The 26642-nt window shown below is 29.0% G+C and overlaps 1 protein-coding gene across 1 annotated transcript in view; it reads right to left on the reverse strand.

Moving 5' to 3' along the window:
* Window positions 1–26089, reverse strand: part of LOC107449738 (mitochondrial import inner membrane translocase subunit TIM44) — a gene marked incomplete at its 3' end in the record, with an annotated part of 316808 nt that extends 290719 nt beyond the window's left edge. The window contains 1 exon segment of the mRNA XM_071183118.1: window positions 25998–26089.
* Between the last annotated feature and the right edge of the window lie 553 nt (window positions 26090–26642).

The following is a 26642-nucleotide window of genomic DNA, read 5'->3' on the forward strand; positions in this document are numbered from 1 at the left end:
ATAGCGTTGAAATGTATATACATCAAACAATTTTAAGTTATATACAGTTTATATGGCTATAAAGTTTAGTTCATGATGTTAACAAGTTTATACAGTTTTAGTTCATAATGAATATGATTCGATTGAATCGTTTATAAGTCAAAGATTTTGCGGTATGGACAGCTGCGTAATTTTAGAAATTCATTTTAAAAAGAGGGGGAGCACACACGCAAAGATGAACAAAAACAAGAATGATCTGAATTTTTTTATTTATTTTGTTCAGGATTAGTGTACAGCATACTTTTTTCAGCTTACCAGGAGTGTGGCCGAGCTCAGTTAACAAGATTCATGGGTAGTATTGTAATGTTTAAAATATTTTCCAAAGGTTAACATTTTTAATCAAACTCTTTCATGGTATTGTTTCCAGATAGAAACTCTAGACTTTCAGGCACTTCCACTAGACATAATGCACAGAGATATCTTGTTGCCTAATCGAGCTGTTTTTTACCAGTAAAACTCTAAGATACGCTCACCTGTATAGTTTAAATATTATTTAAATCGTTTAGGCATGAATATTGTTTCGGAGATTGTTTTTCTGAACAATTTAATTTTTCTTATTTCATTTTATTTATGATTTCATTTTATTTTTTATTTATTTTTTATACTTTTTTATAAATTTTTTTCCATTTTAATCGTTTATTTTATTTGATTTTATTTCAATTTACATGTTATTGTACATTTTATTTTATCTCATTTTTATCTTTTTATTTATTTTATTATATATTTTGGATGTTATTTCCTTTTAGATTTAATACTTTTCTTTATTAATAAATTTTTTTTACACTTTTTATATATCTCTTATTTTCTACTTTACTTGTTTATTTTATTTTGTCTGATTTCAATTTATATGTTATTGCACATTTTATTCTATTTTATTTTTTGTCTCATTATTTATTTTATTATGTATTTGAGATCTTATTTTATTTTAGATTTATTATTATTTAATTTTACTTCTGATTTTTTATTTTATTTTAATTTAGATTCATTATTATTTAATTTAACTGTAGATTTTTTTTATTTATTTATTTTGTTTCAGAATTGCATTTTTTATTGTAAATGAAATATTTATAGTTTTCCGAGGAATAGTTTATAATTTTTTTATGAATAAGTCAAACGGATAATAAAAAAAACTGACCATTCAAACGGAATTAAATAAATCTCAAATTTACTTCAAATAAAGTTATGCAAGCATAAATCTTCCAAGTGCACTGCTTAAATGCAAACTCATATTTATTGAAAACAGTTCCCTTATTACTATTTTGTTTTGTGTGTTGTTCTAAATTATAAATAAATTAATTTAAACAGAAAAAATCTTTCACAATTTTAAAACTGAAATAATTAATCATCCAACTTTCCTAATTTATGTTATTTTTTCTTATCAGCAACTTCAGGATCAGACAAGGTTGCAGACGTACAAGGAAAATCAGAATTTTTTTCTTTTATCCTAACTTCATCATCTTGTTATATAACGGTAGTTCCTTCTTTTAATTTAAGTCAAGGTCACAATCAATTTGCTCGGTCATTGAGTAGTAGGATAGAATTAAAAAATCTATCAAAATATAATATCCCTCCTACGAATGATATAAAAATTTTAAACACGCATCGTCTGCGGAATTATTTATTTTCTCTCTTTCTAATAACATCGTCTGCTTATTGAGTTTTTCAAACGACTAAATGTTGTGTAAATGCAGGAAACTGAAAGAGATTCCATTTGATATAGGATTGCTTAGAAGATAAATTTACAGATATTTCATCATTAGCTTTTTGTTTCATCAATTAGAATTAAAGGAGAGAAGGGATTCGATTTAATATGTCATATATCTTCTTTTCTTTTGATAAGATCTTTTTATCCGTTTAATTTTGAACAATTCCGGTGATGAAAGATTAGAAGCATTACTTTCTCTCTATCTCGCTCTCTATGCTTCTCCTTTATAAAATACCTTTATTTGATTTCAGACTTTATCGCAATACTATTTTCCTGGGAATCAAGAGAAGAGCTTAAAAGATTTGTTATAAAACCACGAGTTGTTATAAAACCACAAGTTATTATAAAACCACAAGCTGTTATGAAACAAGCTGTTATAAGACTACAAACTAAATTGAACGTTGTTGTTAATTACGCGTTACAGAGATGAAAATATACATTCTTTGTACAGTTTTTATTCAAAACAATGTTATCTTATGTGTGTGAATTCTTTTAGCAAAATATAATTTTTGTTTTTCCATGCATATCTTGAAAAAAATCATTCCATTTCTTAACACATGAGCATCTTACAATATGGGTCTTACCACGGCTGTTTTGGGTGTTCAACTTTACACTACATTTTGTTTTGCTGCGAAAAAACTATAAAGTTTAGAAACTTGAAATTACAGAGTTTTGTAGAAAAAATCACAGGGAGGAAGATGGAATAAAAGAATTTAAGATTCGATTGGAATTCGTGAAGAATTAAGATTCCAGAGTTATCAACTTTAAAACATATAGTAAAAAAATGCTATATAAGCTGCTTTGAAAACCACAGAATTACAAGTACTGAGTTCAGATTAAGGACCATTTTTATTTGTGAATTTAACTAGAATGTTTTTCGAGATTCGAATTTTTCCGAATGTTAATGAAATTTTTAATTCATTATTTTATTATTTAATTCATTATTTTTAATTCATTATTAATGAATACTTGTTCGTTAATATAGGAATATTTATTTATCTCACGTGAGACCTTTATTTTATAAGCTGAAGTTTTTGTTCATGCAAAAAGTTTAAGTCTTGTTAAGGAGTAAAAAATTACTTCTCATTGATTTTCTTTTTTTTTTATTTTAATTTTTTATTCTAATTCTTTTTTTTTATTTTTTATTTCTAAGATTTTTTTTTCTCCAAATATTTTGTTATTTTCAATCTTTTATTTTGTTACTTTTAGCCTATTAAACTACGATTAGTCGACTTATATTATATTTTACTTTACAACCGTCGTTGAACAGCTGACCCAATTTTTTTGAGTTTACTATTGTTCAACTCCATAGTCTTGTAATTTTGAACCCAATCCAGAGGGAACTCCTGGATCCAGTATTGAGAGAAATTTTTCCTACGTGGAGGGCTTTTTGATTGAACTAACCAGCATTTGCGTTACATGGATAGGAAAACCAAGAAAACCTCCCCCGGTTAGCCGGAAGGCAAGGGGACCCATGATCTTTTTACCACTGAGGATATTTTTACGTCATCACTGTGGTCGGTGCGAGCCAGATTCGGGATTCGAACCCGGTTCACCTCATTGGTAGGGGAACACTCTATCCTCTGAGCCACCACTGCTCTAGCCGTCATGTAAAAACAATTGACGAATCAGAAGCAGTTACGAGATCTGTGATTAGAGCCTCCTAATTTACATATAATATAATGGACTTATCCCCCAACTCGCTGGCGCTACCCAATCCCCAAACATTGCTATGAAATCTTATATGGTTTACTTATAAGTTAAATCCATTTGAAATGTGTTCTATGGTAAAATCTCAAAAATTTGAAACAATTATTAAAAGCCTTAAAACTAATTCCTTTTTAACTATTTAAAGTTTTTAGTCAATAATAACTTATTGAAATAAAAATTTATAAATTGAATTAAATGACATCTTACAATTGTCATCTTCAATACATTTTTCGCTTTTAACCTTTGAATTCTTCCTAACTTATAGCTCAGTTTGTTTCAATTTTTCATTCAGAAATTTATAAACATGCACGTTTACGCTTTCATGCTTATGACAGCTTTTACGCTTGATATTTCAATTTTTTGTTGCCAACGTGAAAAAGAAACAAAAACTTTCTTTGTCGCCGTGTAAGAAAAATATATAGATAGCTACATAAGTGTTGCGAGAACTAGTGCATGACAATATAGTTTAAAGTTTTAAAGGATAAAATGTTACAGAAAGCCTGCATAAGACCATAAATTTATGGAACACTTTATGGAACAATCTTCACATAATTATACAATATATAATTAATAGCAGAATAGTATAATTAATATTAACAATAATCTTTTGATAAGTTTTATATAATAATAGTACCATATTACATATAATAATAGCATAATGATGTATAATATTATAATAACAGTAATAGTATAATTAACATTAACAATAATCTTATAGTTGGTTAAAAATATTATAAAAAATGATAAATTATTTGAATTTAATAAAATTTTTAGAAGAGTAACTGATTGTAAAAGTATTATTTTTCTACTATTGTTATATCAAAATACAATAAGCGTGATTATTCAATTTTAAAAAAATTTTAGAACTGCTTATAAGAGTCAATCTGTTATATGGAATGAAAGGGGAAAGTACCTTTTCCAAAATTTAAATTAATTCTTGGATATTACTTTTTTTAAAAATTCATTAATTTATATAAATATTTAATTACATAAAATTCTTTGCTCAATGTCCTGCATTGAATAGCTTGTTAAATCCATGTAATTACTAACGAGGTGCTTTTTAACGGGATTTTTTTTTTCTGTGGTTTTTTTTTTTTTTTTTTTTTTTTTTTTTTTTTTTTTTTTNTTTTTTTTTTTTTTTTTCAGTTTCTCCGTCCACCATGTTGAAACTATTCCGGATTCCGACAGGTAATATTATATTTTTTTTAAAAAAATACAATAATTTATGCCTCAGGTGACTTAGTCAAATTACTTCATTCTGGAACTGTTATCAGTGTCAATTCTGGAAGGTTTTCTTCGGAATTTTCTTCGGTTATACAACAAAAACACATTTCAACATTTCATTCTTACAAACAACCCCCCCACACCCATAAGGATCGTAAAGATTACGCGTGACATATTTGCACTTTGTTCCAAAAAGAATTTTATCTCATCCTTCTGGGTCTCCAGAACTGCTTAAACTAAAAGCAGCAACTCATCCCCTATCTTATAGTAGACATGATCTCTGGTGCCTCGTGGTTGCTGATCCCCCCCCCCTTATTTTCATTGAGAAAGGAATTTATCTTTACGTGTTCGTAAAAGATTTTATTCTGCAATATTTGCATTGTAGTTGAATTACAAGAACAAATAAGCGTCATGCGCTAATGTCCGCTTTCGTGTTTGTCCTGTCGTCTGCGTCTTATCGTTCCAGAAAGGAAACTTGGAGGGAAAGGAGGGGCTCGACCAACCCTGAGCAAGGCTGTTGACGTAAGATTAGAATTATTTGCTTACATTTTGAACGTTTCAGTGAAAAGATACTTTCTTGGGAATTATCGCTTGGGATGAAAAACGTAGTTGGAAAAATCACCTAGATATGTCCCAACGAGCCGGAACTGTTGGGCAAGAATTCGCGGAAAAAACCGTTGTTTCCAAACTTGACGAAAGCGAAAGTAGAAGGGATTATTGACATTTGATTTTCGGCAGTCATTTTTCTCTTTCTTCACTACCTGTTATGAGGGCAATAATCTTCAATGTTTGTTTTGTTTACCTGAAATAAATTGACTTTCTTTTTTTGTTTCGACATAAACAAACAAATTAAATTAAATTTTTTTTACCAAAAAAGCAGCAAATACCATTTCCTTTTATTCTACCATTTTCTTTCATTCTTTTATTCCATCATCATTTGAATTAAATTCTAATCTTATTTAATTTCATTTTAATTTAATTTTAATTTAATTTAATTAATCAGAATTTTTTTAATTAATCTTATTTTAAATAATCTAATTAAAATAATTAATATAATTAAAATTATCTAATAAAATAAATTTTATTTTATTTTAATTAGTCTAATTTTATTTAAAATAAGCATTCAATCCGAGTTTTGAGATGGAAACTAAAATCTGCAAAATTAATAGTTTTCATACAGTGTAAAAAAAATTCCGGTGAAAAGTACCAGCACTCAGTGTGCCGGTACTTTTTCTCGTAAAGGGAGCATGATACGGAACAAAAATGATGTACCGTATTTTTTACAGTAATAATTTGCGTAAAATCGCTAAATCACTCTAGTTAAATAAAAACTAATGTAAAACTTTATAATCTTTTAGGTCAAAAATGGATTTTACAATAAAAATAGATTTTACGGTAAAATGAATTTTACGGATGAGGCACTCTAAAGGCTGGTACTTTATACAGTAATTTGATCCGGAACTTTTTACAGTGTGCTAGCAAAGTTTCTATAGAATTTAAAATTTCTAATGATTTGCTATTTTTTTTCTTTATTATTATAAATTTTTACATCACCTCTGTTGACCTAGTGTGACATATACATCACACGAATTCTTTTAGAAATCTTCGTATCTGAAACAGGACTGTTTTCATATCAAGCAAATACTTTTTATTCTATTCAAAAATCAAGTAGTAGCTAACAGAAGAAATTACTTATTTAGTGAAAAAAAATGACCACTTTTTTTAATAAGAATTTTTTTGCTTCCCGGCACATAAAAAATTCAGGTTAGTAAGAAAAGATATAATTCTTCTAGCCTTGCTGTGTAACATTTTCACTGTAAGAAATCAGTACTTTTTCTCTTCAGTTAAGGCAAATGGAAGATGTGAATTGCAGCAGTTAATAGATGTTATTGTAACAGTTTTAAAATAATTCGTTTCTTAAGAAACAATAAATATTTGTTCCAAAGTCAGCATTTTCAAACTTTTTTTGACGACAATATTTCTCATTAACTGAAGCGTAACAGACGAGCAAGCATTATATCAACTTTTTTATTGGCTTAAATGCAACACGCATGCATGTTACATTTCTGACTGGATTGTTTGTTTATTCCAAGTTGTCATTGTTTGTTTCATCCGCTGAATAATTCAACTTCTTTTATTTGCTACAATTCCCAAGTAACAGTTGTTTTTATATAATTATGTTGGGCAAAACTGAATAGAATGCTTCAGTGTTTTATAGTGTATGTCAAAATCGCTTTGAACATACCAGAGCCAAATGAAAAAACAGAAAATCACAGATTACAGTTATAGAACCTTTCCTTTAAGTCATTAATGACCCATCCTCCATATTTTTTTTCTTCTCAAAAACAATTTGTTTTTTGCTTAAATTTGACGCAGTCTATTTTTCAATATTCTTGACACTTAAATATTCTTTATTATAGTATATGTTAATCATTAGCTTGAATATTCATATTCGTACCTATCCTCATATTCGTTCCATTTCAGTCATTCCTTTTCCATTTGCCTTCATTCCTTTTTCATTTTCATCCATTCCTTTTTCATTTTCATCCATTCCTTTTTCATTTTCAAGAAGTGCGGTGCAGAAGTATTGGATGCCGGACGAAAACTTCTCCAATGCATGCCCGGAAACGAGACAATTTCACTGCGGGAGGGAGAAGGAGGGAATTATTTCTTAAACAAAAACTATATGCCTATTTTAAATAGTTTTTAATATAAAAGTGTTATTTCTAGCAAAATATTCTTAATTTTTTTCCCCCAAATGCAAAGGCACAATTGATTTAAAACTTTATTATTGAATTTGTTTGCCTATCACCTTTGTTCTTCACAGTGAAATTTTTAATAATAAAAATAGGAATAAATTTTAATTCAAATCAGACTCGAAAGTAATTTTTGAAAAATCCGAACGAATTACGTAATTTATTTATTCAGTTATATTTATTTAAAAAATATTCAAAACTAATAAATATAATTGATAGAAAATCTATTTCGAGTTTCGGGATATGCGTATATCTCTACCATTTGATGCCCTGGTCAGTAAGAAAACAATTAATATGTGCTTCTATATTTATTAATAAACTTAACAATGAAACAAATAATAATTAGACTGAAACAAACAAAAAAATATAAGAAATAGGAGCTTTCAAGAAATGCTCCTTCAGGCATGAGTGCATCGAGAACAACTGAGAAAAAAAATATAATTTGATTGGCGACGAATTGACGCCGCCAAAAAGAATTAATTCGTAACAATAATTGTAATAAATTTTTTAATAGAAATCTAACTTAATTTTAGATTTTATTTTGGGAGGTGAAAAAGGATGCCATTGAAGTTGAAGTTATTTTTTAAGTAATTTTTCATTTGATTTTACAGGATTTAATATCAACACACAAAAAAATTGCAAATCATTTGTTAATAACACAAACTTTTGTTAAAACTAAAGTAACGCTCCAGTTACTTTAGTTCCATGAAACTTCTCCAGAAAACTTTTCAGATTGAGATATACTATTTCGTATTAACGCAAAAATTTCTCAACTGAATGAAAAAAAAATCTTTTTATTGCTGACGAATTAATACGATACTTTGAAAAATTAACTCTTTTCACCCTTAGTGTGATGCTAAAAACTGGCATTGTCCTACCTTTCGAAAGTTCTTAATGTTTGTTTACATAATGTGCCTATGTAAGTGTTGCCATTCTCTTTAGAAACCTATATAGATTATTTAAGTATCGTCTGCTCCAATAATCGTTTGATTTTAAATTCGAATGAATAAAGTTAATGTGCCGAGTAATTTTGTTCCGATTAATGATAAAAATAAGGTTCTACATTAAATATGAAACAATATTCCAGGAAATATGCAAACGCTTCAGTTAGAGTCAATTTCCTCTAAAGAAAGAGTTCTCGCCATTTTTAAGTTCAAAGTTATTTAAAATTAATTCGTAAAAATTATGATTCATTCCAGATGATACGTTATGATACGTTCCAGATTTGCATCTGCATTAATGAATTTCACAATTGAAAATACAAAAGAAATGGCTTTAAGAGGAAAGATGTCTCTTTTTGATTCAGTTTTCGTGAATCCAATAGTGAAATATTCATCAGGAACTTTTCATTAACATTCTAGTATAATTGAGATACCATGTCAACGCCATTGCTTTATCTTTCGGAACTTAACAATTTCTTCAACCTCGGAAATAATCGTTAGGCATTTCGAATATTTCCTTGCAGCTACCTGCGAAGAATGAGCAGGAATTCCTAGCAATTACCTGTGATCTACAGCAAGTAATGGGGTGAACAGGTTGTTCATCGGCCTTCCATGACTATCGAATTCCCGAGACGCAACTTCATATTCCTTATCAAAAATCCCTACATCGTTTGCATCACCTAAGATTCGCGAAATAATTGGGATACGTTGTGCCATTGAGAAATAGAACAATAAAAACTGGCATTATTCTTCGCTTCGTAAGTTCTTGACGCTTGCTTATATAACGCACTTACGTAAGTGTTGCCAGCCGCTTTTGAAAAATATGCAGGTTACCTAAGTATCGCCTGCTCTAATAAATCGTTTTCTTTCAAATTAATGAAATCCTCTATTCTTGCGATTGATTACAAATGTGTGATTCTTATATGAATTAGAATATCCTGTAACTTGCATATGAATAAGAAGTTTATGATAGTAAAATAAATTCGTATATATGAAAAATTAAAAAGGTTCGATTTGGATTATAACTTAAAGTAATATAAATTCAAGAAACTAACAAAACCAACTAGTTATAGGTCTGGAAAAAAAAACGACTGACTGTCACATATGTCACAAAAAAAGAAAGACTGTCACATATAACACTTCCACATATCTAACATATTTCCAATCATTTTGATTAAATGTGACACGGTATTTTGATAAATGTTACACCTTATTTTGATAAATGTGACAATTTAAATTATTTAATTTGGTAATTTATACTAACTTTTGAATAATATGTAGCAGGCAACAGGCAAAACATACTCTAAATAACTTATCACGATCCACTAATAAAATCGTAATTGGTGCATAAAATAATTACGGATAAATTATTTAAAGTATGTACGGGACTATTATTTTATGCATTAAACGTATGGAATACAGAGATGCCAACTTGCTCCGGACAACAAATATATATTTTAAAGTGGTAGTTTATCAATTGTGATTCTTGGTTTAATAAATTCAATTTAGAAGATTTTTATCCACCACTATTTCCAAATAATTCGTAGGCTTATATAATTAATTCACCACTTTTAAGCACTCATAACGTGCTGTACTCTTCAAAAAGCAAGCAAAAATAGTCAAATAATTGCAAAATTTTGTTAGTAGTTAATTACTGTTTTTTTTAATTATTTTGGCGCGTCCGAAGCAATTGGCATCTCTGGGAATATAAATACTATTATGTAAATAATTTAAATTGGGAAACATTTAATTGCATTTTATTTTGAATATTGTCTTATTAATTATTTTACGCAGTGTTTAAGAATTATTTGCAATTATTATTTTGCTTACTAAGTACGTAATTCACCTATTATTGCTTAAATAATTTAAATTGCGAAATATGTAAATACCATTTAATATGAATAATATTTCATAACAGACTGCAACGCAGCCTAAATAACTAATAAAGTAGTAACAAATTTGTAATGAACTAGTTATTTTAAGTAAATACGGGATAGTTATTCTATGGAATATGCGTTATATTATGAAAATGAAATAAATTGAGAAATATATTATTGCAATTTAGTTTGAATATTTATTCTACTACTTATTTGATGTAATATTTACGTACTATAAAGAATTATTATTTTACGCTCTAGTCGCAAGGAATTTACTTTCTATTGCGAAAATAATTTAAATTGCGAACTATGTAATTACTTTTTAATTTCAATAATATATGACTTCTTTTGTCAAAAGCTAAATGCGTTTGTTTTTGGAAATATTTTTTATTAATATAATAATTCAATTATTATCTAAAAAACGGTCAAATGTGGTAAATGAGCGGAGGTGGCTCAGGGGATAGAGCGTTAGCCTTCCAATGAGGTGAACCGGTTTCGAATCCCAGTGATGACTGGTCGATTCGAATTCCGCACCCGTCTTGCACCATTCACAGTGCTAACGGAAAATATCCTCAGTGGTATCATGCTTTAGAGTCCCCTTTTCGTCAGGTTAACCATGGGAGGTTTTCGTGGTTTTCCTTTTCATGTAACGTAAATTCGGATTAGTTCCATCGAAAAGTACTCCACGAAAGTAAAATTTCTCCCAATACTTTATCCTGGAGTTCCCTTGTCTTCTGGATTTGGTTCAAAATTACAAGGCTACGATGTTGAGCATTGGTAGCCGTAAACTCAAAATTGGGTTAGCTGTTCTACGACGGTAATAATATAAAAATGTGGTAAATTGAATTTGTGATACGTTGTAGTTTTAACGACTGCCATAATACTCATTTGAGTAATATTTTCGCTCACATAATTATAAATATTTTTTCTAAATAATTTCCGTAAGATCAAAAATACTCATCTTTTATTTAAAGAACCTAACAACTTTTAACTAACACGAGTCAATTAATGAATTTTTAATTAATTGACCCTGATTAATTAATTAATTTTTAATAATTGACTCAGGTCAATTAATTATAAATCAATCAAAGATTTTTTTCGATCAATTAATGAATTTTTTCAACTCCGACTCCGCAGCTCCGATAAGCACTACTTATTTCCCATACCTTGTCTTAAAACAATAAAACAGCAATTATACTGAAAACTTTTTTCCCTATTAGGGAATTTTTTTTTTCGTAACAAGAACATAAAGCATCATGCTGATAAAGTTTTGACTGAGGCGCAATGAGGCGTAACAAAAACGAAACAGTTCGTTGAAAGCGCATTCTTTTTATGTTTGTTTACATTTTTTTTATTCTATCTCACTTCCAGCATTTGCGGCCAGACCTTCGAATTCCAGTCATGCTTAAGATTCTTAATTGCAAAATGTTACTGCAATAGTTTTTTTTTATTCCTACACTTCAACTTTAACTACTCAAGTTCACGCGAAAACATTATAGTAATTTCCACTTGCTGATGAATTTCCAGTAAGCAATTTCAAAGAATAATAATTATTCTTTATTCTCAACGCCTGAATTCGAACAACTGGCCTTATGGCGCAATAATTTGAATCTTTCATTAACTGCATTCCTTTGTCAGTTTATTGTGGCTTGTAAAACTTAGAAACGACATATCTTATTGTTTGGCGGTAAACCCGGACATAGTGGCGCCAAGAGTTTTATTTATTTATTTACTTTTAAATTTTAATAGCTGAAAGGTCAGAGTTGATTATTCATATTATAATGAATGAGAAATCGAAATTCGCTGAAAATTACAGAAATAATAATGCCAAACGGATAATTTAATTGATTGTTTAAAATCTCTAATATTTCTGTGAAATATATATTCACAGAATTGTGTTGAGGTTAGCAAATACCCGGATGCTGGCGAGAAAAAGAATTTACGAATGAATTAAATTGGTTTTTCTTTCACTTTTCAAATCACTAACTTTTTCAAATCTGATTCACACAATGGCCTTAGTGTGTAAATAAAAACGTCACGTCATATATATATTTTGCTTTAAATGTATAATATTTATTTTAGCTAGCTATTATAGCTATTAATGTATTATATTTATTTAGATAATAATTATTAATATTTTTGTCAATAAAAATAAATTTTAATCCGTGGTTTTAGTGTTAGTATCAAAAAAATTATTACTAATAAATGAAAAAAAATCTTTTTTTATGAAACAAAATATACTATTTGCGGTTAGAATACATTGTTTTTCTTGTTGTTCAACTTTTCAAAACACCAACTTCTTTCAAATGTGATTCACACAGTGCCATTTAAAATTTCCCAAAAAATTTTCTTTGCTTTTGGTGTGTAATATTTATTTTTAATTTTAGTTTAAATTTTAAACATGTCAATTATTTGTTATTAAAATTTATATTTTCATGAAATGTATTGAAAAATCAATAAGAACTTGCTTTTCAACAAAAAAAGTATATCGGCGTTTTTAATGCCTGTATCAAAACAATACCTTTTTTTTAAAATAAAAAAAAAGTGAAGGAAAATAAGGTTTTTTTAATACAAAACAAAATACATAATTTGCGATTTGACTTAAAAACTGAATGAAAAAAAAATGAATAAATACAAAAAATAAATAAAACAAATCTCAACATACTCAACTTATTCTTTATTTTTTCGATACAAAATCTGAACAAAAATTACAATTCAGTTCTGCTGGACACAAAATAGTTTAACAATTGTACAATTAAAGTTGTATTGTTATAAATATTTTTTTTACTTAAAATCCAGTGTTTTAAATTTTAACTTGATGAAAAACTGCAACGTTCGAAATATGGAATAATACGGATGCAAAAATAAAATACAATTTATTCAAAACTAAAAATCCATTACCATACATCATTACATGGTGAGGTAGCGACAACCATCTCATTTTGGTCATCATTAATAGTGTCTTTGAATAAATTAGTTTCAAATATTAAATTTCTTAATCATTAGTAAATGTTCAAATAAAAAAATTGAACTAAACATAAAAGGAAAATTGAGAAAAAGAGTGAAGGTTTTCTAAAATAATTTTATCTTCAAAATACAGTATACTTTCTATATCTCGAAAATCTTGTTATGTCAAAAAAAATATTTGTCCCCTTAGCGTTACATACCCACCTAATGTTAATTTGCATTTTTATGTCGAAGAACTTCTCATAACCTCGTTATGTCGAATTATTTTTCGAAATAGAAAATTAATTTTTTCGGAAAAATCACTATGTACTTTTATTATAAGCCAATTCTTTTCTACTTAAAGCATAATTATTTTTGTCTTACTTTTAAAATATTACCATTGCTGTGCAGTATATTCTCGATATCTCAAAATTGAAGAGATGCCAAAAAAATTTCGTGATAGCGAGTTTTCGAGATAACAAGTTCAGAACTAAATATGTTCTAAAAAGTGGAAAAATATTTTCTAAAATATTACTCTAAAAAGTAGAGTCATAAAACATAAGAATAACTACTATTAAGCAATGTATGTTTTCGAGATATCGAAGTTAATTACATAATTATTAGTAATTATTCTTATGTTTCATGATTCTACTTTTTAGAGAACTATTTTAGAATCAATTTTTCCACTTTATAGAGCATATTTAGCCCTGAACTTGTTATCTCGAAAATTCGATATCTCGAAATTTTTTAAACGTCTCTTCCACTTTGAAGATATTGAGAGTATTTTAGTTTCAAGTATTTAGTTTCAAACTATTAAGTTTGGATCTCTTTAAGCTTGAGCACAAAACGATAATTAAATGAAATCTTTTTCACAATCACCAAACGATTTTTTTTTAACAATGAAATTAAATGACTGACTTGCATCACCTGGGAAAAAGATGAGGCAAAGTCGGTTGCCAAATTTTCTTCTAAGTGCGCAAATATCACAGCTAAGACGCAGTTCGAGTTCCAACGGACTTTTCTTTTCTTTTTAAACAACATAGTAATAAAGTTTTAAGTAAAAATAGAAGAAGAAAAAAAAGGAAACGTCTCTTTGATAGTTTTAAGACGCAAAAATAGAAGGTCAGAAAGAAGTGAATGAAACCTTCTCTGATTTGTTTACACATGACGAAACACTCCAAATCTCGTATTCTAGTATGATACTGAGTTTATCAGTTTGGGTTATAATTTCAAGAGACCCAAGTTTTAAATTAGGACATAAAATGCGATTTTTACTTAGAAATATATGACTTCGAAAAAAATAATAACATAAATGCGATGAAATACTTCTTTAAGAAAATTCAATTAATTTTACATCTAATTAAAGTTAATTTTAATAATTAAATTGAAAATTATGAATTTTAACTTTTGCATCCTCCCGGGACAAGAGCTTCAAATACTGGCATAAAATGTGATTTTCATATAGAACTATGACGCTTCAAAGAAATTAACAAATGGGATATATTGTTTTTAAGGCCAAAAAACAATTAATTTAATTTAATTAAATTCAGTTATTTTTTAACTATAACATAAGAAATGATACATTTTTAGTTTTGTGGCTTTAAATACTGGTTTAAAATGTGGTTTTTATGTAAAAATATGAAGCTTTAAATAAAGTAAACTAAAAAAAAAATTTAATTAATTAAATTTTGTTAAAGTTATTTTTAATTATTAAATAAAAATGTTGCATTTTAATGTTTGTGTCCGTCTGATCCGAGCTTTTAATAATGACCTAAAAAGCAATTTTCACATAGAACTACGAAACTTCAAAAATAAACTCAAAAATGCGATAAAATATTTTTTTAAATTTAATTAATTAAATTTTATTATTTTTTTTTAATTATGAAACAAAAAGTATTACATTTTAAATTTCATAACCTCCTGCAACCTGATTTTTAAATAATGGCCTAAAAAGCGAATTTTCACTCGTAGAAATATGAAGTTTCAAAGAACTCATAAATGCGATAAAATAATTTTAGAAAAATTCAATATGTTAAATTTACGTATCTATAGTTATTTTTTAACTGTCACATTCAAAAATGATACATTTTAAATTGATTTAAGACTTATATTTAGTTATTTTTAATTATTATTATTAGATGAAAATTATAAATTTTAATTTTTGTATCTTTATATGACAAAAGCTTTAAATACTCGCATAAAATGCTATTTTTACGTTCAAATATGAAGCTTCCGAGAAAGTAAGCAATAAAATATTTAAACAAATTCAATTATTAAAATTTAATTAAATTTAGTTATTTCTTTAGTTATTATGCAAAAATGATGAAATCAGATCAAATTTGTAGCACTTTCCGTATATTTTAGGATAATTTTACAGAGTATGTCTTAACATTTTGGGCATGAAACAAAATAATAATATTTTATATGCAATAAAACAGTCCAAAAGCTTAGTTGAATTGAATTTCTAATCTTTATTAAATTTTTTCAATGTGGCAAAAAATCTCAAACCAACGGAAGTAAATCCAATTAAATGTTTATACAGCAATCATTTGGCTTACAAACATAAAAAAAATTTAAAAATCTTTAACAGGCTGTTTTTCGAAGACTCCGCTGTAATATGAAATTATCCTTTTTTTGCAAATAATGTGCTATTTTTATAACTGATGTGAGTTTGCAACAGTTACTCCTCATGACTGTAAGGTCAAGTTTACCCCAATCAAAAGCCAGCGCAGTCTTACGGTTATTTTAAAAATGGCGCAACACGTCAATATGGGGAAAAGCCACAGTTTTGTGAAAATGAAATTGCTTGTGGTCCAATTTTTTAATATTTTCAAACTTACTCCAATGCTGCATTACTTCAGCTCATAAAAATTTGCAAAAACTGAGAATAAGGTAAAGATTTTTATAATTTTCATCTAGATGGAGAAATATATCGCCAAATTGGTGATTTTTAGAAAAAGTTTAATAACTTTTAAAAAGAGGTCGTGGGTTCGATCCTCGCCGGCCGAAGACTCCCCGTGTAGTAAATGGTGACTGATGCACGTTAAATCTGTCGAGTCTCAAAGTCCTCCATGTTCCCACAACAGATCAATACCTCTGGGGGTACTGATCCAGGAGTTTCCTTGTCTTCTGGATTGGTTCAAAATTACAAGGCTACGGAGTTGAACGTAAGTAGTCGTAAACCCATGAAATTGGGTCAGCTGTTCAACGACGGTTATAAAATAAAATAAAATAACTTATAAAATATTTACATTATTTGTCTGTACTAAAGCCCAGATAAATCCTTACAGCAGGATTATATAGTTTAAGATCATCGCATTGCTTCAAGGGTAAGACACTTAAACTATGGCTTTTATATTTTCCTTGGCGACATTCGAAAAACAGGGTTAGGCTTTTTCTTTCTGTGATTAAATTGTGCCAAATGTTGTCCAATATATTGGACATTGGCTCTTAGGATGATATAATGAAAGTTTCCCCCTTACCACTATATGCACATGTTTCTTATGACCTTAAAAACTAATTTAAAAAACAAATACTGGAAAATGATTTATAAAGCTTCATTTTTAATAGCAAGTTCTCAAACCAGTTCGATTATTTCTTCTCTCTTATTTTATCATAACGCTCGATAACAAATCGTTTCTTGAAACGCGTTTCAAAATTCTTGATTAGGTTTCAAAAATTTTATTTTATTTCCTAATCAACAATTATTTAAGCTATCAAAGAAAAAGCTTAGATTAATTAAATTATTTTTTTAACATTAATTATAAACATTTTGCTGTTCACTCAAATATTTTTCAAATATTTTTTTAAACAAGCAAAACTTTTTTTTTAATATAAAATAATACACTAAGCTTCTTTAGAACATTATTGAAGCAAAATGTTAGATTAAAATATAATTTTTATAAGGTATTTTACCTTCTCTTTAGAACGCTAGAAAGCTCTACATTTACAATTCGTGTACTGCCCTGCCATACATATTTTAAAAATTTCACATTTTTACATTTTTAGGACTTACTGTAGAATTTACTTAAAAACCCAATGTCAAGCATATGAATGGATAGTTTCCTTTGCACGTAGAATTTTTATTAATTGTTCGAATATTTTATAAATTGTTAATAATAATACTTTTTTAATAAAAAATTTCATTCAATATGTCAACAATTTTTTTAAAAAAAAAGTTTTTTTTTTAAAGTATTTATTGTGCAGTAGAAACTAAATTATTCGTATACATGTTGCCTAATCTTGTTGTCGCGGACTTATTATTCCAGATGGACCAGAACGTTATTTGCAGTCTATTAGTTTTCAAATTATTGTATTCTATATAATTCAATATTAATTAAGATATGAGCTAGAGGCCACACTTAGAAACTCACGGTGGCTGCATGTTTCTCACCTTTGAACTAGCGTATTATTTAAATAAAATTGTCATGGACTCGTGAACGATTTTAAGAAGTACTAAGGCCCTGCGTTAGTAATTATTTTGAGAGTGGAGATTGCTTACGTCATCAACTATACTCACATTTAATATCACAGAAAATTTCCTTAATTAGCTACTTTATACACTATTGTCACTAAACTTGCTACACCAGGAAGGCGGCACACCACGAGCGTGAAATTTGCAGGATGGATAAAGCATGCTGCGGTATGCAAATGATTTGCTTATAAGCGCATTCATGCAAACCAGACGGCACCTACAATGTGTATAAACGAAGAGATTTGACAATAAGTTTCTCATACTGAAATTAAATTTGAGTGTTGTTCTTGGGAAAAAAAGTTTTTGTTAAGCCTCGTATAAGAAGGAGAAATGCCTACCAGCACGAGTCTGAGTTTGATCGAGGTCGAATTGTGGCTTACCGGAATTGCGGTTTATCATACCGAATTATTGCGTTGGTCGAGATCTCATGACTGTTAGCAGAATATGGAATCGATGGTTTCCTGATGGTCTTATAGAACCCCTTGCAGGATCTCAGCTGCCCCCGATTAGTAACAGCCGAGAAGACAGATATGTTATCCACATGGCCATAATGAATCGTACAGTTACGTCACGAACCCTGAGTCAACAAATGGGGTCATTTGCAAGACAACAAGTGTCTGCACGAACAGTTCGACGACGTTTGCAGCAGCATGGACTGTCAGCACGGCGATTATTGCTTCGGCTACCCTTGACGCTGCACGACAGGCAGGAGAGCCTCCAATGGTGTGATCAACGACGAACCTGCACACAAGAATGTGATGACGTCGTCTTCTCAGACGAATCCCGGTTCTGTAGATGACCGCATCCATGTTTGGCGACATTGTGGAGAACGCCCATTGGCAACTTGCATTCGACATCCTCATACTGGCCCATCGCCTGGAGTAATGGTATGGGGTGCCATTGGATTCACGTCTCGATCACCTCTTGTTCGCATTGCCGGCACTTTGAACAGCAGCCGTTACATTTCTGATGCGTTAGGGCCAGTTGCTCTGCCTTATCTTTGAGGCCTCCATAACGCTACATTTCAGCAGGACAATGCACGACCGCATGTTGCCCGCACTGTCTTGACCTTATTTGACCCAAAACATGTTCGCCTGTTGCCCTGTCCAGCAGGTTCTCCTGATCTCACACCAATTGAAAATGTCTGGTCAATGGTTGCAGAACGACTGCCACGCCACCACTCGTCAGTCACTACTTTCGATGAATTGTGGCATGTATTGAAGCTGTATGGAATGCTGTACCAGCCCATGCTATCCAATCTCTGTTCGACTCGATGCCCAGGAGAATAACTGCTGTTATTGCTGCCAGGGGAGGCTGATCTGAGTACTGATTCAACAGGATCTAACATCCAAATATCCTGAAAATTTAATCACTTGTTCTTCCAACTATAATGTATGTACCCAATTAATATCATTCTATTGTTTGCATTCCTTCCTGGTGTAGCAATTTTAATGGCCAGTCTTAATGCCAATCTTTAAGGAAAAAAGTTCATAATTTCTTTTTATAACTGCTATGAAATTTGTTTTACTTTTGAAATATGTGACAATTTAAAGAAATTTCTGTTGTTAAATCATAAAAATTTGAGTAAAAGCATGTAACATTGAAAAATGCAAAAAATTTTAATCGTGCTTTTTTTTAAATTTTTTTTTTTTTTTATCCTAACGGAAAAAAATCAAATTTTATTTACGATTTAAATTTTTTCGTTCCAATATTTGTGCGAAAAACACTCACAAAAAAATAATATAAATCAACATAATCGACAATAAAACATTCCTTTTGATGCATTTTTCGGCAAAAATTATACGTATCAATACACTCAAAATATGTAATTCTTAGCAATCTTTAAAATATATTTTATCTATCTTCTGATAGATTTTTCTGCATTTTTTGCAAGGTAAATAATTATACAAATTAAATTGTGACGTAAAAAGAGAATTAAAGATGAAAATAGAAAAAAAGCATACATTGGGGAAATAAAAATCTAATTTTTATTCAAATCAACACGAAAAATTTCCATATAATAATTGTTATAATATCCTTAAAAACAATTTTACTGAAAAAAAATTTTTTTTTGCCAATTAGCAATATGATTTTTTTTACGTTTCATGCAAAATATTTTTTCAAAAATTTGATGATTAATTCATCCGCAAATGAAAAATTGGATTTAAAGTGTTCATTTGATTGCGATGCGACGTTTTTTTTTCTCATGCAATTAAAATCTTGAAATGTATGGTTTTGTGTAAATTAGAAAAGTTGCTTTAATTCTAAAGAGAAAAACGAAATTTTCTTTAATTTTACACAATTAAGCTATTTTAATTATATAAACAGAATGTTAATCTTCAATTTTAAAAGACATTGGAGAATTGTGTTATTGAAATAATCTAACAACTCTTTACAAAATTTTAATGCACTGTATAAAATTTTAAAAAAAATTATGAAATTTGCAAAAAAATAAAATTACATAGAATCGCAATCTGTATAAAATTTGAAAAAAAAAATCTTATCAAAATCGAATTACGATTGTCCGAAATATTTACCTCTGGGTGCCCCCCCCCCGTCGTAGAAAAATAAATCATGTGACGAGTGTTTTAAAACAGATATTATTACTAACACAGCTAAAATATCTTATTAAAAAAATATCGTATTGAAAAAAGTATCTTATTACAAACAAAGCTTAAATATCTTATTAAAAGTTTTCTTAGTACAAACGAAGCAGCCTATAATAAAAATAATGTCTTAATTATACAGATCGTATGCATTATACAGCAATTAAGGTGCATTGTAATTTAATAATCGCTCCTTACGCTGCCTTTTACGTTTATTTTTTCAGAGCTGGAAATCTAGATTACAAAAGAATTGACAGTATTGTGCGTTCGTTATGATCGATATCAATGATAATGCGCACTTAAGTGATTGTTCCCAGCAAAAGCAGAGAGTTCGTTTTCAGGGAGCCCTTGACCCGATAGTTCTTTTGCCAGGTGATTTTCACAACCATTTTAATCGCCTGCGTATTTTATTCCTTTTTACTCTTTTTTTCCTTTCACAGACTGACTGCACGATGATAAGATAATTAATTATCAGTTTCGAGGAACTAAAAAAGATCGTAGAGACGCCGCAGAGGCGCATTCTTCTCCTTCCCCCCCTACATCCCTTTGCTTAAGTGAAGAACTTTGGAACAGAGGAGGAAATCGTTTGCTTGTCTCCCTGTGGTACTTTTCCCTTTTCATAGATCGTTTGCTTTTTTTTTCTGAAATTTGTTTGCTATTTAAAAACCGTCAATAAATCTAAATATATATATATATGCAAAACTTTTATAAATTTTAAATTTTATTTATTATATTTTATTTTGATTTCTTCAATGTAGAAAAAAAAAATGGTTGGCACACACTTAGAAACAAGCATTTATTTTGTTTCCATATAAGTATTAAGCTTGTTTCAAATAAGAAATTTTTTTGCAAATAAGAAAAGTTAATGACTTTTATTTCATTATTAGAGTAATACTGTGTTCGCACAAAAAAAATTTAATTTCTATTTCAAGTAGAAAAATTTTATTTCAAACTATTTCGTAACTGTAAACGTAACCTTCTAACTTACAAAAAATTCTAGAAATTACTGTTAATGAAATGCAATTCAAAAATATCACTTCTCCAAACAATTGCAAAACAAATAAATATCGGTGCTCCCCACTGCTGCATAAAAAAAAAAAAAAAAAAAATTTCCCCAAATTGATACTAACTAAATGAAATTAGCTGTTCCCGATTGCACTGAAACAAATAAAAATAGCCATCTATCAAGATGTCTCCAAAACAAATAAAAATAGCTGCTCCAAATTCCACACAATAATAGTGCAGTGATATAGTGCAGTGAATAAAAATTCACTGCACTATATCGCTCCAAAACAGATAACGATAGCTGCTATATGCTGCTGCAAAAATCCAAAAAAAAAATCGCTGTTTTATTTTTATTGAAAAAATAAAAACCGCTGCTCTTGACTATTGCAAAACAAAAAGAAATATTCCTGCTTCAAATTGTTTTAAAATATCAGATTGTTTCAGAACAAATATAAATCGCTGTTCCCAAATACTGCAGAATAAATAAAAATTCAGTTTTCTAGATTGTTTCAAAGTATCTTAAAGAAAAACAAACAGAAATCGCTACTCTTCTGTCAACAAAATAAATTGATGCTTCATATTAGAGCAAGCAGAGTAAATAAAAATTCACGGCTCCAAATTTCTCCAAATAAATACAAAACAAACACCGCTGCACCAAACTGCTGTAGAACAAATGAAATTGCTGCTTCAAACTATTGTGGAACAAATAAAAATTAACTGCTCCAGATTGCTCCGAATGAATTTTTAAAGAAATGTCCCTAATCTGAAGAAATAAAAAACGCTGCTTCACACTACTGGAAAAAAAAATAATGCTCCATATTGCTCCAAAATAAATGTATATCCCTGATCCAGACTGCTGTAAAATAAACAAAAATCACTGCTCCAAACTGCTGCAAAACAAATAAAAATTGCTGCTTTAGACTATTGTAGAGCAAATTAAAATTCACAACTTCTAAATAAATAAATATCCTTGCCTCAGAATACTCTAAAACAATTACGAATCGTTGCTTCTGAGAACATATTTTCATTTTAATTTTCGATGAACTTAATTTCTCAAAAGAAATAAAGGAACGTTAAACACTTAAAATTGCAACTATTTGATAATTTTTAAGCTTTTCTTAAATTAAATATTAGCTGTCGAAAAAAAAAGAATTAAAAGAACTAATTCGTGAAAAATGTTTTAACAAATTGACTCATGTAAACATGAATAGATGTTTCTTAACAATTCCTCAAGTTTAAATAAGCTAATTTTTTATTCAGAGCCACTTTAAACAAGTTCTTCATCAAAGTTAGTTCCCTAAAAATAGAAGTAGTGACTATATTTCGAAATATAGTTTGTAGTCACTACGTTTAAAAAGAAATAGTTGCCAACTATATTTGTAATAAAGTAGTTGTAGTTATCTGCAAAAATAATGTAATTTTTCCAATGTTTGCTCTAAAATATGCAAAAACTAATGCTCTAAATTTTTTCAGCGCAAATGTTGAGTTATCGTATCACGCTTTATCTAACTTCTACAAGATACAATATAAATTATTTTAGCCTTTAAATTAATCAAAAGATGTCTTGCGTTGTTTTGTTATCATAAATGACATTTAAAAAAAGATAAAAAATTATAAGATACAAATAGCTGTGTAAAACAGACAGATTTTTAACAGAGGAAGATAAAAGCAATATTTATTCAAACGTCATATTTGTCATTTGGCGATAGTTACTTTTTAAGAAGAAAAAAAAGAAAGTAAAGAAACGGTGTCAGATTTCTTAACCTAAACAATTACTGAAAAAAATATATATTTCAAGCTGCTCTCGGTAAATCTTCCTACCATAGTTACTATAACATTCTATGTTTATTGTACAACAAAATAATATAAAAAGGAAAGAACACGGGGGTGGGGGAGAAGGGGAATCACTCAATGCACAAAGCAGTGAATCGGCTATTCCATCCAATGTACTATTAAGAACAAAAGTAATGTTTATATTTTTGTTTTATTATTGTACATTTCTTTTAAATTTCCTCTACTCAAATTTACGTGATAGAAATAAAATGTTCTATTCCTGTGAAAATCCATGGTCAGTCTATAATTTAAAAAAAAATTAACTTTATATTTTTTAGTGTGTTGGAAAAGTTGGAACTGGGACACACATAATTTTTTTCTATCGAAAGTAGGACTTTCATCCAATAGATTGGCCATCCCTAGGCTAATCAGTGAGATAATCAGGCAGTGGATGCATCAATTAATTAGTGAATCACACTATGGGTAAAAAAAGAAAGCATTCACGCAACTGCCCGCTGTAGGCAGGGAGTCATGAAGGTTAAAGCTCCACAATTCCGTGACCAATGGTATGATTGTGACAATGTAGTCAACACTGCGCACAGACCGCCTTTACTGTCCGGACAAGCTTGTGGTACCAATCGATCTGAAGCTGGGAGGGCTTCAAGCTGTAATCGAACCCCAGTTCCTCACAATGACAATTCAATGCCTTAAGCCATGGCGGAGCTCACTATGGGTAAATCAGTAGAAACGGCAAACGAAACTATTCGTAATTAAGTACAACAGTTTATGAATCTATAATTTGTAGTGCGCCAGTTTTAATTTTATTTATTTTTAGAGATTTACTTTTCACATTTAGTGTAACCTTGCTTAAAAACAAACTATGCTTCTGCAGACCTTCATAATTCAGGAAAATGAACCCTTTTTTCCCATGAAAGGAAAATAATAACGCATAAAATCATGTTTTTGTGAATGATTTTTGACACCAGGTGGAGCGATGCTTGATTCATTTTTATTTTCATATTTATATTTTCGAATTTTTTTCCCTCACTTTTTTGATGCTGAGACACCCGTTGAAAGATGGTCCATGCATAACAAGGAAATGGAATAAATAATATTAGAAGCATTCTATTGCTATTATTTGAGAACATCTTATATAAGTATCACCGTCAACTGGTTAATTAAATTATGGAACAGTTATTAAGACTAATTAGCTTTCTTTTTAATGTTTTGGTAATTTCGAATTAATTCCAATCAGTTCTTTCAGGCAATTAAAATATAGAAATAATTTATTTCTTCCCTTAAATTTCACTTTGATAGATAACAGAAGTTGTGAAATGCTTTAATGATTTAAGTGATGTAATAATTCATAACTGATTAACAAATTCGAATTCCAACATTTTATTTCCCCATAAACGTCCCGCAGTCGCCCAGCTCTGTTTTGTTTCATTACCAAAACAAAGCTTATCGTCTGCACTTGGCGTCATTTTATTTACATTTTTCAACATAAATTTCATCTGAACCGAATGGCAATGGATAAAAAAGACAACCGACGCATGGAATTTCTCGTCTGCCTTTTCTGCATCTTCTTCCGCATGCGACCCAAGAACAATCGAATACGTCCTTGACACACAGGCATTCTTTCTAGACGAGCCATTTGAAACGGGACGTTTCACTTAGAACACGGAATCATTTGCATTTTAACGATGGCAACAGCGAAGAGATTGCTTCTCGCGCATCGTATGCCGCTTTTCTAAGGTCGAAATCGTTCCGATGGCTGATAGTCCCATTAACTGAGTATATTTCGCGCATAAGGTGTATCACTGCTTGACTTTGAAAATATATGAACGCAAATTTTGCATGATACTCAAATGGAAGAGGAATAAATTATTTATCAAAAAATGAAAAGTAAACAGCTGTTATTTATTTAGTAAATAAACTCATCTTCTTTTCGTAGTAAATGAACTTATTTCGACATCATTGCCATAAAAAAAAAATTAAGTAAATAAATATAAAATTATTAAATTAATCGATTAAATTGATTTAAATTATATTTAAAATAGATTTAAAATTGTCAGTATTTTCTAATTTTTTTTAATCTATTCTCCGAATAAAAGGTGAATCCATTGTCGAAAACAATAATAATTAATATATCAAATAAGAAATTTCCAAAGCAAAAGTTTTTAATTTTTTCTTTAAAAAAAATTTACATGCTCAATTTTTTAGTTAAGAGGAATTTAAGACAACGTAATTGCGATTTAAGTTTTCTAATTGTGTTGATATTTTTGTTGAATTTCAATGCTGCCAATTAGTTCTGTCTCTGCTGTTATCGTATAGAAATTCCGAAAGCTTATACAATACCTATCTAAAAACAATACTAACGAACAGTTTGGTATAAACATGCCACCTTTGGAAAAAGTGTGACTCTTCACTGTGTTGTTCAAGCTATTCATGTATTATTTATTGCAGAATTGTAGATATTAAAAAAACAAGTTTGAATTTCAATATTACACTTGACTGAATTTACTTATTTATTTATTATTTTACAGAAACAAATGACAGTTAATTTAATATTATTTGTCAGTTAATTTTTTAATTTTTTTTCAAAAAAAAAGCTTGTGACCTTTTTTTTCTATTTATCAATTTATTTAAAAACAAAAAAAAGAAAATTAAATCAATTCGTATTATTATTGGTATCATCCAAAATGAATTTTTGAAAAAGTCAAGAAGCGAGCAGACGTGCACTATTAAATTACCTATTCAAAAAGGAATTTGTTTTAAATCGAGGGGGAAAAAAATCTCCAAAAAGTTTTAAAAATTATCTAATCTAATAAAGACTTAAATTCCCTCCTATGTTCATAATCTTGCAGTTCTTGAATTCTTATCATCGTAATTGTGCTAAGAAAATAAAGAATTAAAAAATACCAACAATTCAAAATTTTACCTAAATTCCAAGATCGTGAAGAAATTCATTTTTTTGAGATCTCATATGCCAAAGTATTTGATCAAAACCAGCGAGTTCATAAGAACCTGGAAGAGGAAATACCAATACATTAGTTACTTTCACTGCGTTCGTAAAGCTATAAAGGAAAAACAACTTTTAACGGCGTCACCAGTGGGGGTATTTTTCAATGCATCTCACAAGGGAAACTAGGGAAGTGTGGACTCGTCAATTTTGAAATAAACTAGCGGGATGTATGCCTTATGAGGAATAATTTTAGGGGGAAACATTCATTTCGGCCCATAGAAGATTCTGTGAGAGATAAAAAATAATTCAATATATAGAAAAATCGGTATTTTATTACTTTAATGCAGACTATTAGTTATTGTAATTGTCTCATACTCCAATTAATTTTGTGGTACTTTCACGTACTATATAATGCATATTTATTGTCAAAATTGATTTCGAAAATTTTATATATCTGTAGTTTTTCAGAAAAACCTGTTAGGTTAATTTAAAAAAAAAATTGACATCAAATTTTTTAAATTTTTTTTCCAAAAAACTTTCTAAATTAATTGGAGTATGTAATTGCAAATCAATTAATTAATTAACAATTAATTAATAATTAATTAACAATTAATTAATAAT

This window comes from Parasteatoda tepidariorum, chromosome 7 (assembly GCF_043381705.1).
Source record: "Parasteatoda tepidariorum isolate YZ-2023 chromosome 7, CAS_Ptep_4.0, whole genome shotgun sequence".
NCBI lineage: Eukaryota > Metazoa > Arthropoda > Arachnida > Araneae > Theridiidae > Parasteatoda > Parasteatoda tepidariorum.